Source organism: Petaurus breviceps, unplaced genomic scaffold, assembly GCF_028583685.1.
Source record: "Petaurus breviceps papuanus isolate PSGF00001 unplaced genomic scaffold, PetGlider_PUasm1.0 76, whole genome shotgun sequence".
Classification (NCBI taxonomy): domain Eukaryota; kingdom Metazoa; phylum Chordata; class Mammalia; order Diprotodontia; family Petauridae; genus Petaurus; species Petaurus breviceps.
In genome coordinates, this window is record NW_027186473.1 from 6,470,304 (window position 1) to 6,485,908 (window position 15,605).

The following is a 15,605-nucleotide window of genomic DNA, read 5'->3' on the forward strand; positions in this document are numbered from 1 at the left end:
CTTTTCAGGGGATTGTAAAACAAAGCTATCTTCCTAGCACCTGCATTCAAAAATTTTGCTACAATTTTTGGAGAAAAATTCATTTGTTTACAAAGATAACAAATTACATTTTCAAAAGTCACTTATGATGATTGATATCTTTTTCATATATCACAACAGTGAAATCTTTGAAGCATTAAGCTATTTCCTAAAAGTGACCTGGAGAAAGTACCAAAAAGGCCATGGGGCAAAGGACTAATATAGCTCATTGCACCTTTTGTGTACTTTCTGTACTACTCAGTGTTAGATTGTACTCATACTCATATCAAAATTGTTCTGTTCCTAAAAAAAGAATTTGTTAATTTCTTGTATGTCAGGCCTTCAGTTGGAGATTGAGATGGTAGAAGTAGCAAACATGGAAAGTGTTGCTTACAAGGATGGTAACTGCCCATCTAATTTTGTCGGTGCAGAAATATTCCATCAAGATGGTATTTGAAAAATGAGAAATATTCCATCAAGATCAGCTCATTTTTTAGTCATATATTGTGACTGTTGCTTGGGACAGAGTCACACAGAATAAGAGTGCTATAAGGTGATGCATTATCCACTTGAATACTGGGGCCTTACATCAATAATTCAGTCTCCATGTCACATTATGTTGTCCAAGATGTGGAAAGCCCAGTACTGACCAGCTCTCTTTTCTTTCTCTCTTTTTCTCTTCCCCTCCTTTCCCCCAGGCCAAAGCAAAAATTGCTCTTAGAGCTCTTGGTAGTATTTGGAATATTATATGGAATCAAAGCATAAAATAATTCTTGTATCACAGCATTGTGGCCATATATATTTCTTTCTTATTTTAGAATTCAAGTTCTGCAAGTACTCTGATTGTGACTTTGATATTTTGGCATCCCAATTTGGGTAATGACTCCATTATCAGATATTAATATAGCAGTAAAGCAATAATGTCATCATTTACAGGTTTAGTGCCTTCTACTCAGCAATTGCATAATCATAATTTGAGTCAAATCTATAATGAGCTATTTAGATAAAAAAATCTTTTCATTTTTAAAAGGAAAATGTCAAATATTTTAGAAATGTTACTTTCTATGCACATTGTTTTCTATTCTACTAAAGACATGGGTATTCAGTTAGGTTCATACACATTAAAATTTCCTACAATGCTATTTTATATTAACTCACTTCTTTAACCATCCATAACCCGTCATCCATAATCCATTTTATTTTTTTTATGATTGTGAAATTCTTTCTTTAATATCTTTTTAAAAGAGTCTATTGCTATCCTTCCTAGAACCATGATCAGTCTCCCATTGTTTCACATCAATGATTATCCTCTTACATGCCCTAAATAACTAATTAGATCTCTCCTCCCATAGTCCCCTCTACTTGATCTGAACACCAGTCTTCCAATTCCACCTTCTTTTAATTAAGACTTCTTCTTTCCTGTTCTCCAGTTTTTAATCTTGCTTGAAAACCTGGCTGGCATTTTAGTCTTCTCCTTTTGCTGAGTAATTGAAGCCTTGCCCTGTATGCTCATCATAACCAACCTGAATATCTTCCATTTGCCCTCAATCCTCACAACACGGAATGGCTGGCACATTTAATTCTATTGAAGAGGCTGACAAAAAGTATTTTTCTAAAATCATATAATTAAGGATTTTCTTCCCACTCTGACCTGACCGTGTGAATACCAAATAAACATCTTTGAAATCTAAAATCTTCTCAAGAGAAATGCAGTAACAGTATATAGGAAAGCCTCTCATCTCATTTCAAAAACTCTCTCATGGCAATTGCCTTCCTACTTTAAGATGGCCATTCAATTTTAGTCTGGAATTCTTGTCTGTCTTGGAAAGCTTTTAACGCATGCTTTTCTACAAACACCTGACCTTTTTACATCCCTAATAGAAATGAAATGTCTCCCCAATCTCTACTAAAATGCATTAGATTCCACTACAAAAGATAACCTAACTAATGGGCTTAAGAATACCATTAGGAGGCATATAAAGTTTTTACCTTTTCTTTTACCTTCACTTTCACACTGTAACATAGCAATGCTCTCAAAAAATGTAATTATGTTATTCATTGCACAATATTTATGTAATAATGATAAGGTTAATTTGACTGTGGGATCCACTGTAATGGAAATGCAAATTTAAAGATCTTCCCTGCCCTTAGGCTAAAGTGCACCTGGAGCCTGGGGTGTGAGGCTTGTTTTTCAATAGATACTTTTTGATTGGCCAGTGGGTCCAAAAGGTTGTTACATTCTCTGAGCCAGGAGAAGGCTATATAAGCCCTGATATGAGGCTTTGTTTTGGGGCTCACTTTGAGAAGTGTTCTGTGATTTGTTCTGGATTCTGAGAAGCCGTTGTCCACAGCCCCCCAGCTTTGAAAAACCCAGATGTTGAAATGCAGATGTCGATTTGGAATGGATGTAATGATTGGACAGTTTGGAAAGCTGTCTACTTGATCTGTTTCTGTCTTCATAATTCTGCCTGTATACTTTGAAGTTCAGGGTGCTGACCTTTCTCCCCTGAATGAGGTAAATGATACATGTTTGACTGATTAAAGTAAGCTTGTTAACGCATTTTGAGTTGCTTTCTTTTATAAAAGCAGATCTAAGAACCTGTGTTGGCAGCAAACCCTGAGGACTCTTGGGGTGCTTGCTGCTACACCCACTCCCAATTATTCTGCTTCTATTTGGGAATAACATTATTTCTGGCTTTTTTCTTTACTAAATGTGGTACAAAGGAGAAAAACATAGTATCTTCCCCATGTTTCTCATTGATATGACAGTAATAAGACTTCTTCATCTTGTAGGGAACAGCAGTATGACCAGGTTATCCTCTAAATAAGAGTTGAAAACACAAAAGAGAATATGTAGCATTCAAGCTCAGAAACAAATACTGAGTTACTTTTTAAGTTAATTTCCATTTTAAAAATAATATGATGAACTTTAATAAATATGCTGGTACTATAAACAGCTTCCTGTGAAATAATAATTTCCTATATGTTTCCTATTTGGGATTTCTTTGAGTTGAGGATGTTGGATATTGCTCCCATTGCTACTTCTAGGGCTACCCTCTTACCTTTATTATAAATCTCTTCTTGTTTAAAGTTCACTAAATCCATACACATTCAATCAAAATTCTAACAACTCTTGTCTACTAACCTTCAGAACATTCCCCTTCTTTTCTCAGTGAGTTTGGTGATTGAGTCATTGTCTTTTTTCCCCTGTCCAAATTCTACCCTCATACTTAGGGACTTAAATATATGTATTGAAACTCCTTAAAATATCCTTAACTCCCAACTCCTCAATTAGCTCATTTCCTGTGCCCAATACTCTACCCCATGACAGCTACACACAGAAACTTTACTCTTCATCTTGTCACATCTACAAATGTTCCATTGTCCTTTATATGAACTTTGAAATACCCTTATCTGATCACAGAAAACTAGAAAAATATCAAAAACTCTTCTGACCAAATCTACTTATGAATTTGTGTCATCAAATTTCCACTGGAATATGACTACAGTAAGGCAAATCTTCTTACAGCTTCATAATTGAATCACTACAGAATTTTTACCAACCATTCCATCACATATCAAACCTTTCATAACTCTCCCCTCCCCCATTTCCACTAGAAACTCTGTGTTATATTTCACTAAAAAAATGGTGCCATTCAATTACAGTTGTCCTCTTCTCTCCTCTTCAACTTACATATCCCATAAGCACTACCCCTGTCACACATAATGTGGTATCCCTTTCCTTGCTATAGTTAACTCTTCTGTGTCAAAAAATACCATTTCATCCTGTTTCCCACAGCATACTACCCCCTCTCTCATCCCCAGGCTTTCACTTATTCACAATCTTTCCTTTTCTACTGGCTACTTCTTCCTAAAAACAGGCTTATACCTTCCCCATCCACAAAAAAAATGTCTCACTTGATCTATGTATCCCTTCTAGCTATTGCCCCATATCTCTCTTCATTTTTGTGCCTAAACTCATTAAGAAAATCATCTACAAAAGGCAGTCTCACTTCCTTCCTCTCAGCTATCTTCTTAACTCTACAATCTAGGTTTCTACATCATAAACTGAAACTTCTCATTCCTATGTTATTATGTGTTAATTGTCCAATATAATGTCCTTTTCTCCATCCTGATTCTTGAGATCTCTGTAACTTTTGACATTATCATTCTCTTCTTGATATATTCTGCTCTAGATTTTTGTGACACCACCCTCTCCTGGTTTTCTTCTTACCTATCTGACTGTTGCTTCTCAGCTTCCTTTGCCAAATATTGTTTCAGATTATGCTCACTATCTATGAGTGTCCCACAGGGCTTGATAATGGGTCCTCTTTGTTGCTTCCTTCAAGGTATTTCTGTTGGTGATCTCATCAGTTCCCATGCATTCAATTATCATCTCTATGCTAAAGATTCCCAAATCTAATTACCTTTCCCTACCCTCTCTGATGACCTCCAGTCTCTCTAGGCCAACTTCCAACCATCTATTGGACATCTTAAACTGAATTGAATGTATAGACCTTGAACTCAATGTATTCAAAGCTGAATTCATTATCTCCCCCCCCTGCTCTCCAGGCCAACTTCCAACAATCTATTGGACATCTTGAACTGAATTGAACGTACAGATCTTGAACACAATGTATTCAAAGCTGAATTCATTATCTCCCCACCCCTGCCACAAAGAGGAAAAAAGTATCTCTCTCATCTCTCTAACATCTGTATTACTGTTGATGGTGCCACCATCAACTCAGGTTCACTACCTGGGTGTCAACCTAGACTCCATTTTCTCTCACTGCGATTTCCAAACAATTGTTGGGAATAGCCAAAGCCTGATGACTTTACTTTTGTAACATCTCTTGTATTTATCCTTCCTCTCCTATGATATGGTTAATACCCTGGTCTAGGTCCTCATCACTTCATATCTGTATTAAGGAAGTACCATATCGGTTGCTCTCCCTGTCAAAAAATCATGCTCTTTCCAACTTATCTGCCACTCAGCTGCCAAAGTGATCTTCCTAAAATGCAATTCTAACAATTTCACACCCCTCATTTCAATAAACTCTCATCACATCAAATATAAAATCCTCTGTCACTCAAAGCTCTTCAAAACCTGATCCCCCCACACACATATTTTTTTAATCTTCTTAAAATTTACACCCCACTATGTATCCTTCAATCAGGTGACACTGGTTTTATTGCTATTCCTCCAAAAAGACACTCTATTTTCTAACTTCAAGCATTTGCGTTTACTCTCCCCCAGGACTGGAATCATCTCCCTCTTTACCTTTACCTCATCTCTTCCCTTAGCTTCTTTCAATTCCCAGATAAAGCTTCCCTTCCTCCATGAAGCTTTTCCCAGTCCTCTCTAATCCTGGTGCCTTCCTTCTGTTGATTAGCACCAATTTATCTTGTATATTGCTTGTTTGTATATAGCTATTTTCATGCTGTCTGCCCAGTTAAACTGGGTGCTCCTGGACAATAGAGATTGTCCTTTGCCTTTCTTTGTATCCCCAGAGCTTAGCACAGTGTCTGGCACACATTGACTGATTGGCTATTTTATGTTTTCTTCTTTTTTGAGCAAGTCTTTCAGCTTCATTGATATAGGGAATTCTCTGTGAGTAAAATCCCTCCACTGAAACAGATAAATAACTGGTCTATAAATTATAGTTTATAAATTTACCTAAGGCAGTGAGAATGTAATAGATTTATCTGGGGGCACAAAGACAATATATTTCAGAGGCAGGACTTAAACCCATGTCTGACTCTGAAGGTTAGCCTCTATCTACTATGCCAGGCTTCCTCTCATTCCTTATGTGTATATAAAACAAGCTTCAGTATTGTGATGAAAATTAGTAAAGAGAAAGTATGGCATACAATGAAGAAAAGAAGGGGAAAAAAGGATGTTTTATCTCATTTCCCTTAGCTGTATTCCTAATATTTGAACCATAAAGTTTAACAAAACAAAAAAAATGCTTATTTTTCAAAGTAGAAATTGATTTCTATTTTGTTTTTAAATATCACTATTATAAATTGAAAGGGAGAGGAATAATAAAGTAAATAATAGTAGAAGAGATGTGATCATCACTTAGAAATGACTGCTTACAAAAAAAAAAAAAACCTTGCAACTATAGATGAGGCAGGTTAAGTAATCTTTGATGTTTACCCCATGGCTTTTCAGTGCCTTGTACATAGTAGGCACTTAACAAATGGCTTGTTTTACATTGAACCAAAGTAAATTATAGAGTTTAAGGAGTTCTTAGATGTTCCCTGTATGACATCCTTAAAATTTGTAGCCACTATAGGAAAACTTTCAAGAATTAAATATTCATTTTATTTATTTTTTCTCAGTCATCTACCTCAGGAGAAAACCATTAGTAAATTAATAAATGAAAACAGGTTTTTCAGGATACACACTATCAAGTCAGAATTGGTTATCAAGATATCATTGGATGCACTTTTAATTACTGAAATTATTTATCTGGTCCTCTTATCATAATGTGATTCACTGAACTAACTAGTCAAAGGGATCAATCTCTCCTGAAAATGCTTTTTTTTTCAAGAAGAAAATACTTTGAAATATATACTAAAATATATTTCAAATTTGAATAGTTTATATAAATAATTTGAAATGCATATAGTTTCCCAATTGCAATTTCTTTTCTTCTTTGCTGATCAATAGAGAAGGGAAGCTGATGGAAAAGTCAAGGCACTTGGCAAACCTTAAAAGCACTGTCTAAATGCAGGTGGTTGTTAGTGGAATAATAAGCTGTTAATACTTAGAAGGTCCTTCACAGATCATCTCCTCCAACCACCTCATTTTATAGGTGAAAAAATGGGGCCCTAGGCATGTAAATAATTTATCTAAAGTTACATAAATATTAAGTGACAAAGCTAGTATTTACATCTTAAATCTCATACCCAACAGGAAAGTGGATGGGCTAAAAAAAAAAGCTGAATCAGAAGAACTCTATTTTTCATGTTTCAAGAGTCTCTTTTCCTCAGGGGGCAAAGCTTGAACCCTAATTTCATAGAAATTGGTAGTAACAAGGAATAATATACACACTCAGTTGGGTATAGAAATCATCTTACCATACAGGAAAATAGGAGGGGAAAAGGATAAAAGAAAGTGGGTGTGATAGAAGCAAGGGCAGACTGGGGGGATGCTGTAGTCAAAAGCAAAATACTTTTAAGGATGGACAGGGTAAAAAGGGAAAGTAGAATAAATATAAAATATAAATATATATGATCAAATGTAAAATGAAAGAAAACAGAAATATAAAATAAAAAGAAAATAGAAAAAACAATCATAACTGCAAAAAAAAAACCTTTTGTAGCAAGTGTCTGTGATAAGGGCCTCATTTATCAAATATATACAGAACTGAGTCAAAATTATAAAAATGAGGGTCATTATCCAACTGATAAATGATCTAAGGACATGAAGAGACAGCTTTCAGATGAAGTAAGCAAGGCTATTTATAGCTATTTCAAACAATATTCTAGATTGCTATTGATTAGAAAATTGCAAATTATTTTTTTTGTTTTTTGCTTTTTGGAGGGCAATTGAGGTCAAGTGAATTGCCCAAGTCACATGACTAGTTTCTTTTGTGTGTTAAGTGTCTGAGGCCAGATTGGAATTCAAGTTCTCCTGACTTCAGGGCTGGTGCTCACTCTATTCACTGCACCACCTAGCTGTCCCAGAGAATTGCAAATTAAAAAAAAAAAATTCTAAGGTACTACCTCTTACCCATCAAATTAGTTAATATGACAGAAGAGGAAAATGATACACATTAGAGAGCATGTGGGAAAATTGGAATACTGATATGCTGTTGGAAGAGTTGTGAAGTAATCCACCTATTCTGGAGAGCAATATGGAACTATGCCCAAAGGGCTATAAAACTGAGTATACCATTTGACTCAGCAATACCACTACTAAGATTATAGCCCAAAAAGATAAAAAAAAGAAAATGACCTATATGTATGGAAATATTTATAGCAGCTCTTTTCTGCTTGGCAAAGAATTGGAAATTGAAAGGATTCCCATCAAATGGGGGATGGCTGAACAAGTTGTGATAAATGATTGTGATAGAACACTACTGTTCTATAAGAAATTACAGGCAAGATGTTCTCAAAAAAAATCTGAATTGATGCAAAGTAAAATGAGTAGAACCAGGAGAACATTGTACACAGTAACAACAATATTGTAAGATGATCAACTGTGAAGGATTTAGCTATTCTCAGCAATACAATGATCCAAGAAAATTCTGAAGAACTTATGATGAAAATGCTATCCATCCCCAGGAAAAGAACTGGTGGAATCTGAATGAAGATTAAAGCAAACTTTTTCCTTTTATTTTTCTTATTTTATTTAATATAAATCAAAACACAACTAATATAATTTATACTTGAGTACAACTCAATTACACTAATATGTTAATTCTCTAGGTCCTATTTGTATCATAAGCCTTTTATTTTTGTGATTTGACAGTCTCTGTCCTTTGTTAAAGGAATTTCTGGCACAAGCAAGCATGTAGGAGAATGTTCTCTTTGGGGGTTTGGGTGTAGAGTCTTAATTTTGACTTTGATATATTACCACGCTTCACCCATACCAATAGGTGAACTTGGTTATGTCTTTTCTTTTATAAAACATGTTGTCTACTTCCAATACAGAAAATAGAAATACATGCTCATTGAATGAAAATGGATGTTAGACAGTCTTTCTGTTTCTTCAGGCCCAACTCTCTTTTCCTGGAAAGAAAATAAAAACCTCTAGATAACAGGGTTACTCTATCTTGGTAGTTCCTGAGTATAGAGGAACATGTTGGGATTTCAATGGTTTCATGTAGGTACAGACTCAAGGCCTTTCCTGATCACAGGTCTACCTGACTTGAAACCCTTTCTCCTCCCATCTTCCTAAATATTTCCCCTCTGCTTTTATTCTTCTACTCCAAGACTCCCAAAAGACTAAGTAAGGCATCATGTGACAACATAAAAGTACTGTCACTGAAGTCAGAGGAACTGGGTTCAAGTCCTGAATTATATGCTTACTATCAGTGTGATATTAGCAAGTTATTTAAATTCACTGGGTTTGTTTTCCTTTTTATGAAAATAAAGCATTTGGTTTATATGGTCTCTAAAGTCCTTCCATCTCTCTTTGTATGATCTTGTCATTCAGCCTTCATTCTTACCCCCATTAGGGCTCCTAGTTGCCTTTTTCTTTAACTTATGACACTGCCTTTGGTTTGGTTCTCTCTCATTCCACAATTCATGTTCATGAAACTCATGCTATATTACTATCATCCACTATCCCAGGAAAGCATTGTATAGATTTATAGCCTCAGCACCTATAGCAACTAGGGCCAGAAGAAAAGAAGTAACTGTCAGGTAGAAGTTTGGTCAGGAGTATCATGTACCTTGGTTAAATTCCATGAGGTTCATAAACTTGGATGGGAACAAATATATCTTTTGTTTCCTTTGTAATCCTATGAATTTTATTTTGTGAATTTATATTATTATTATGGGAAAGGATACATAGACTTCACTTTTATCACTAAAGGGCTCCATGATTCTAACAAACAATTAAGAAAATCTTCCAGGTTAAGTAGTGAAAAGGATTGATGGGATAGGATTGCATTGAATAACCAATGAGTTTAGCTTTGTACCTAAAGAACAGATTACTGTGTCAAAGGATAGTTGAATCATAGAATAGAAGATGGAATAAACCTTACATGATTATCTAGTCTGCCACCTTTATTTTAAAGATAAGTAAATTAAGGTCTATTGATGCTGTTTTTAGTCAACAGCCACATAGGAAGTACATCAGAGAGCCAAGATTTGAACACATGAACTTTGATTCTAAATACAGAGCAATCTGCACCACTCCTATTGGGGCATCAAATCTAGAACTCCTCTATCAGTGATCAGCATGTGAGTTTTACAGAGCAAGAGAGAGAAAGACATAAGGGAATAGTGTTTGCACAGATCCCAATGGTTCATAACTACAACAAGAATTAACAAAACAAAATCAGTGAAAAACTACTAAAAATTGATTTGATACCATAAAAATAACATTAAAACATTAATGTAAAATGTCTATGATTAATTATAATGCCCCACACTCATGATTACAGATATTATAAAATATTTCAGGTTAACTTCAATGTCACCACATATGACTTAAATTGAGAATGTTTTAGATATGCAAGCTAATTCTACAGTAAAACAATGCAGTTGCTTCCATGAGCTACCTATAATGAGTCACATCATTTAGAGCTTATACTCATGCTTAGGCAGTAGCAAAGTGGAATATGTATTAAAGAGCTTTCTACTTATGCAGAATGATCAACTTCTCATGGTTGTTACCATGTGTAAAATCAAATAAAATACTATAAAATAAAATAAACATCAATTTACTTCTTTCCTTTACTGTGAGAACAAAATGTTTTTACCCAAATTCTACCTATTTCTTCAATATGCTATTGTGATAAAAGTATGTTAAATCAAATTTTAAACTAGTACAGTTAAGGTCCTGCTAATAGTCTCTGTACAAATTTGAAAAAAAATTAACAAACAAACATAGGAATGTGTAAAACCCCATTTTGATCAGAAGACTTGCAGAAGTGATATTATCATTTGCTATTCCTCCTAAGTCCTTTGATACTGGATTTCTCACTTAACATAATGTAATTTTTTTTATTAATTTAGATCAAATAATAAGAGCTATGAGCAGCAAGGTGGGGGGGAGTGACAACATGAGACCTTTTCTACTATGTTGGGGTTTTCCACACTTGCAGGTGAGCATAATGATTGGGGTAGATTTTCCAAAACTAATCCCTAAATTTTAATATTTAACTAGTGAAAAATAACACAAAGAATATGACTCAACTGGACTATCAAACACAAACATCATGAAAATACACTTTAATTCTCCTGGAGTCATCCCACTCATGTCCAATTATCCCCGAAAAAGGTCAAAAAGGGATATAATTCTTTCAGTTGGTTAAAATATAGGATACAATCATTGGAAAGTCTCACATGTGATGTAAAATCCCTGGCCAGAACAGTGAAATGTTAGAAAAAAGAGATCAAGATGAAGACAAGAGTGGGGGAAATTGATTGAGGTTCTTAGTTTTAGCTAATCTGAACGTACTGGTCTTGGTAGATAAGATACCCAAGGCAAACCTAGGTATGATTTCAGAAGGTCACAATAAAGCAGTCTATTTGAATACAAAAAGCCTATGGATAATTTCCTAACTTAGCAGTTTCAAAGAAGCTTTCAGTTTCCAATCTCATACTTCCAAGAGTTTTCCTAAGCCCTTTACTCAACTAATAATCTAAAAATTTCATATAACTTCAGGCATAATAAAGTGCTTTCACATTTTGTTGTTTATTGGACTGTCAGAATATCTGCATGACTTTCCTAAATTTTATGAAAAAATAAATTAACACAGAGATAGCTTTTTCCAACATACAATATGCCTCAGAAAATTTAAATGAGTTCAGAGCTGGTGAGTGTCAGAGGTGGAACATGAAGCCAGGCCTTTCTGAATGCAAGACCTCCCTTTATACACTACGTCACAGTAGTTTGTCCTAAGCTACATGGTTTGTCATTTCCAGTTGGGCTCCTTTGCCAAACCAACCCTTGCTATTTCTGCTATACTAATATTTGACTTTTCATAAATAAAATACAGACTTATTTAGTAATTCTTTTCATACCCTCAAATGAAAGAGGGCTTTTCAGGATTCAACATTTCCATACTATTATTTTAGGGAAGCTAGATATTAAGAATATCTGGGGTACTTAGTAAAGTGTGATAGAGATAACATGCCACTGAATCAGAAAAAAATAGTTCTGGTCCTGGGTAACAAAAAGACTATATCTATAAAGAAACTTCTTCCTTTGGGGGTGGCGGGATATAGCACTGATGATGTATTTGATATAATGTCTGCTTTGGATTCACCTCTAATCTCAGAGTATATTAATTTAGCCTGGGGCAAACATTTTACTAGTGGTGGATTTCCTTTATAATCTGATCAATTATGGTCTGCATTCCAGTTCAGTTTATGTACAGACACATAAATCTCCTATTTGAGCTGGATGACCTCCCAGAAAATACATAGATCTGGACCTAGACAAAAGTTAATAAATCTGGAAGGAGGCACAGTAGTCCACACAAGTGTACAAGAGGGGAAATAATATCAACTCTGTAGTTCTATATGGTTGTGTTTACTAGTCCTCAAAAGTCCAGGCTTCTGTATCAGGAGATATGTCTTCAGTATATTGTAGAATTTAGGAATCTATAAATTAAGGAAAATCTCACATTTCTACATCTAAGTTTTCCCATTTATAAAATATAAAGGTTGGGATACATGTTCTCTAGGTCTTGTCTCAATCTAAATTACTATGATCCCATAACTGAATCAACATAATTGCCTTAATCAATATATCAAAAGCCTTACATTTCTTTAATATTTGTTTCTGGAACCAAATACATATAAACAATTTTATCCATTTCAAACTGACTTGATCTGAATAATTTTAGGCTATGAACTCCTATAGGCTAAACATTAAGTTACAATATCTGGTATTTGGGAAAAAGTATTTTCCTTTTGATTTCTATATATTGTAAGCTATGTTATGCTTTATTTATTATTATAACAATGCTAAAAGAAGGCATCTTAATTTTATACATGAGTAAACTTTGATAAATAAGACAAACATTTGATGTAGAAAGGATATGCATATAGCTAGATATACAAATTAGTCCTTCCCTATAAGCAATTTACATTTTAATTGAGAAAATATTATACATATATGTATATAAAGAGATAAGACATATATACATAAATATATTTATTCATAATACTCATCTAGGGATGTAAAATAGCACATAATAAAGCATTAATGAATAATTATTGAGATATTAATAAATAACAGTATATAATTAATAAATAAAAATGCCTAATAGTTTTGAGGAAGGAAAGAGAATTTTGGAAAAGCAGTTGAGGATGGTTTCACAAAAAGTTTCACTGATTCCTCCCTCATAAACTCTACGATTCAACTAAATTGCTTTCTTTGTGGATGTTTTTCGAATAGAAAGCACTTCAGCCTTCAGAAAGCTGTCTCTCACCTGGAAAAGGCTTTTCTTCCTCACCTTTTGTTCTTATAATGCCAAATTCCCTTCAGAGCTCAGCTCAAAAGCTATCTCCTACATGAGAATCCACTTATTAGTGGTCCCCTTTCTGTAAATGACTTTATACTTGCTTTGTTTATATGTCTACATTTACTCATCTTTGTACATGTTATCCCTGTTCCGTGTCCTCAACCAAAGGAATAGAAACTCCTTGAGATAAGGGAATATTCCTTGTTTCTGTGTAGCTTTAGAACCTAGCAATGTGTCTAGTGCATAATTTCATGGCATGGTGGATATAGTGCTAAACTTTAGTCAGAGATACCCAAGTTTGAATTCTGTCTTAGACACTCACTATGTCAATGACCCTGGACAAGTCTTGTTTCAGTTTCCTCATCTGTAAAATGGGCATTATAATGTCACCAAACTCCCAGGGTTGTTGTAAAGATTAAATGAGTTTACAACATCTGTAAAGTGCTCTGCAAACCTTAAAGTGCTTATATAAATGTTTATCATTATTCTTAGGGGATTAATAGATGCTTGTTGAATTGAATCTATCGAGGTGAAACCAGCTTGGTTTTCTTTAAAAAGGGAAGTATAATTGTGCTAAGCAAAGAAGAAGCAATAAAAGCTGAATTTCAGGTGAAAAAAAAACTTCAAAAGCAGAAATATCCATAGTATGTCTAAAGAAGAATGAGAAATTTGGCTGAGAGGAGCAATATGAAGTAAGATTATAGATAGATTCTGGAAGGCTCTGAACAACAACAACAAAAAAAAAAAACCTTAAACACCTTGAGAGTTTATTTTGAATAAATTTAGAAGCCACTTATTTTTGAAGCACAGTAGTGACATAATCCAAGTGATATTAAGAAAAGAAATTAATTTGCTTATTGCATGTGAGGATATGTTGAAAAAGGGAGAAAGAATCCTAGAAGGTCTTCCAAACACAAGATATTAAATGCTTGAACTAAAATGGCAGCAGTGAGAACAGACACAAGAGTTATTTGTATTTGAATTGACAGGCTTACAGTAAAATCCATTTTTAATGTAAGCGAATCAGTCCTTAGAGCCCATGATCTTTTCCGTAGACCACACTTTATGTACCTTTATATTAAATCTATATATGCTCCTATTAATAACATAAAGGGATAATCCATTTTATAAATAGATATGACCCTGTAACATCAGGAAAAAAATATTCTTGAAAACACACTTCCTTCAAAAATATATTATTAATCTTAAAGGTTTTTTTTTTATTCCAGACACAGTTTCATTTCACAAATGCTTGTCAGTGGTTGATGGTCAATATGCTAACACATATTAATTACATGAAAAATATTTTTAAATAAATATGACTTCCAGGGATTCAATTATAACTAAGAAAATAAAAAAAATATCTTTCTTGTAGCATTATTTGCTACACATGCCAACTTTCTGAAAAGAAATGCTCACTTCTAGTCCTTCAAACCAAATGTACCTTTTCAAAGGATATATAATTTGCTAATTAAGGGTCAAATTCTTGTATAAAAAAGGACCTCTTACTAGTTTTTATTGAAGCATTCCAAATTTTTATTGTAAATGATTTCTGTAAACAACTTGGCAGGTAGTACAGATAGGCTTTTTAATTATTAAATAACTAAAGTTTTTATATTACTGTTCTTAGAAAAGATAAATAATTAATTTTATGGGAATAAATATGTCACCTACATTTTCCCCTCAATTTGAATTATGGAAAAAAAAAAGTTCTCAGTGTCTGTGTGTCTGTGCCTGTGTATATGTAAGTGATTTGGAATGGTATGAGCATTTTCATGCCTAAGAAGGTAATAGAGGATGCAATGGAAGGCCATTATTTCTTGACCCAGACCTCTAAAAATTTGCAACCCCACATTTTTCCTCATACTGCTCACTATTATCTAGTTCTTTTTAAGGGAAGATTAAAGTAAACACATTAACTATGACTAATTTCTTTTAAATTGATGACTAAAGTTAATTATTTTTCTTTGTTTAAAATTAGTTTCTTTAATTGAAACCACACAGTCTCTGCCAAATTGACATTTGTCAATGCTTTTAAGTGGCTTTAAAAACTTAGAAAGAACAGAAATGCATGTTGACATTTATTACAAAAAAATCATGTTTTAAAGCAATATCATCACAAGTTACTAAAAAGATTTTATTATATTTCTGTTATATTTTCTATTCCACTTCCTAGGACTTCATCAAAGGAATAGTTCTGTTGAGAAAACTATAAAATAAAACTAGTAGAATTGGGCACATAAATATGTATATTGGCTTAATTCACAGTAGATTTCATTATATTCTTTAAAAACTAATTTTTCAGACATAAAATATCAGTTGAATTGGACACATTTCATAAAACAGAGGAAGTCTTATGCTTCCATTGATTGAAGTGTGTATATCTATCTATCTATCTATCTATCTATCTATCTATCTATCTATCTATCT

The 15,605-nt window shown here is 33.8% G+C and overlaps 1 protein-coding gene across 1 annotated transcript in view; it reads right to left on the bottom strand.

The window, feature by feature from the left end:
- The window catches only part of GABRA2 (gamma-aminobutyric acid type A receptor subunit alpha2), a 142,300-nt gene that overhangs the window by 122,220 nt on the left and 4,475 nt on the right, over nucleotides 1–15,605 (bottom strand). The gene's annotated exons all lie outside the window — the stretch shown is intronic.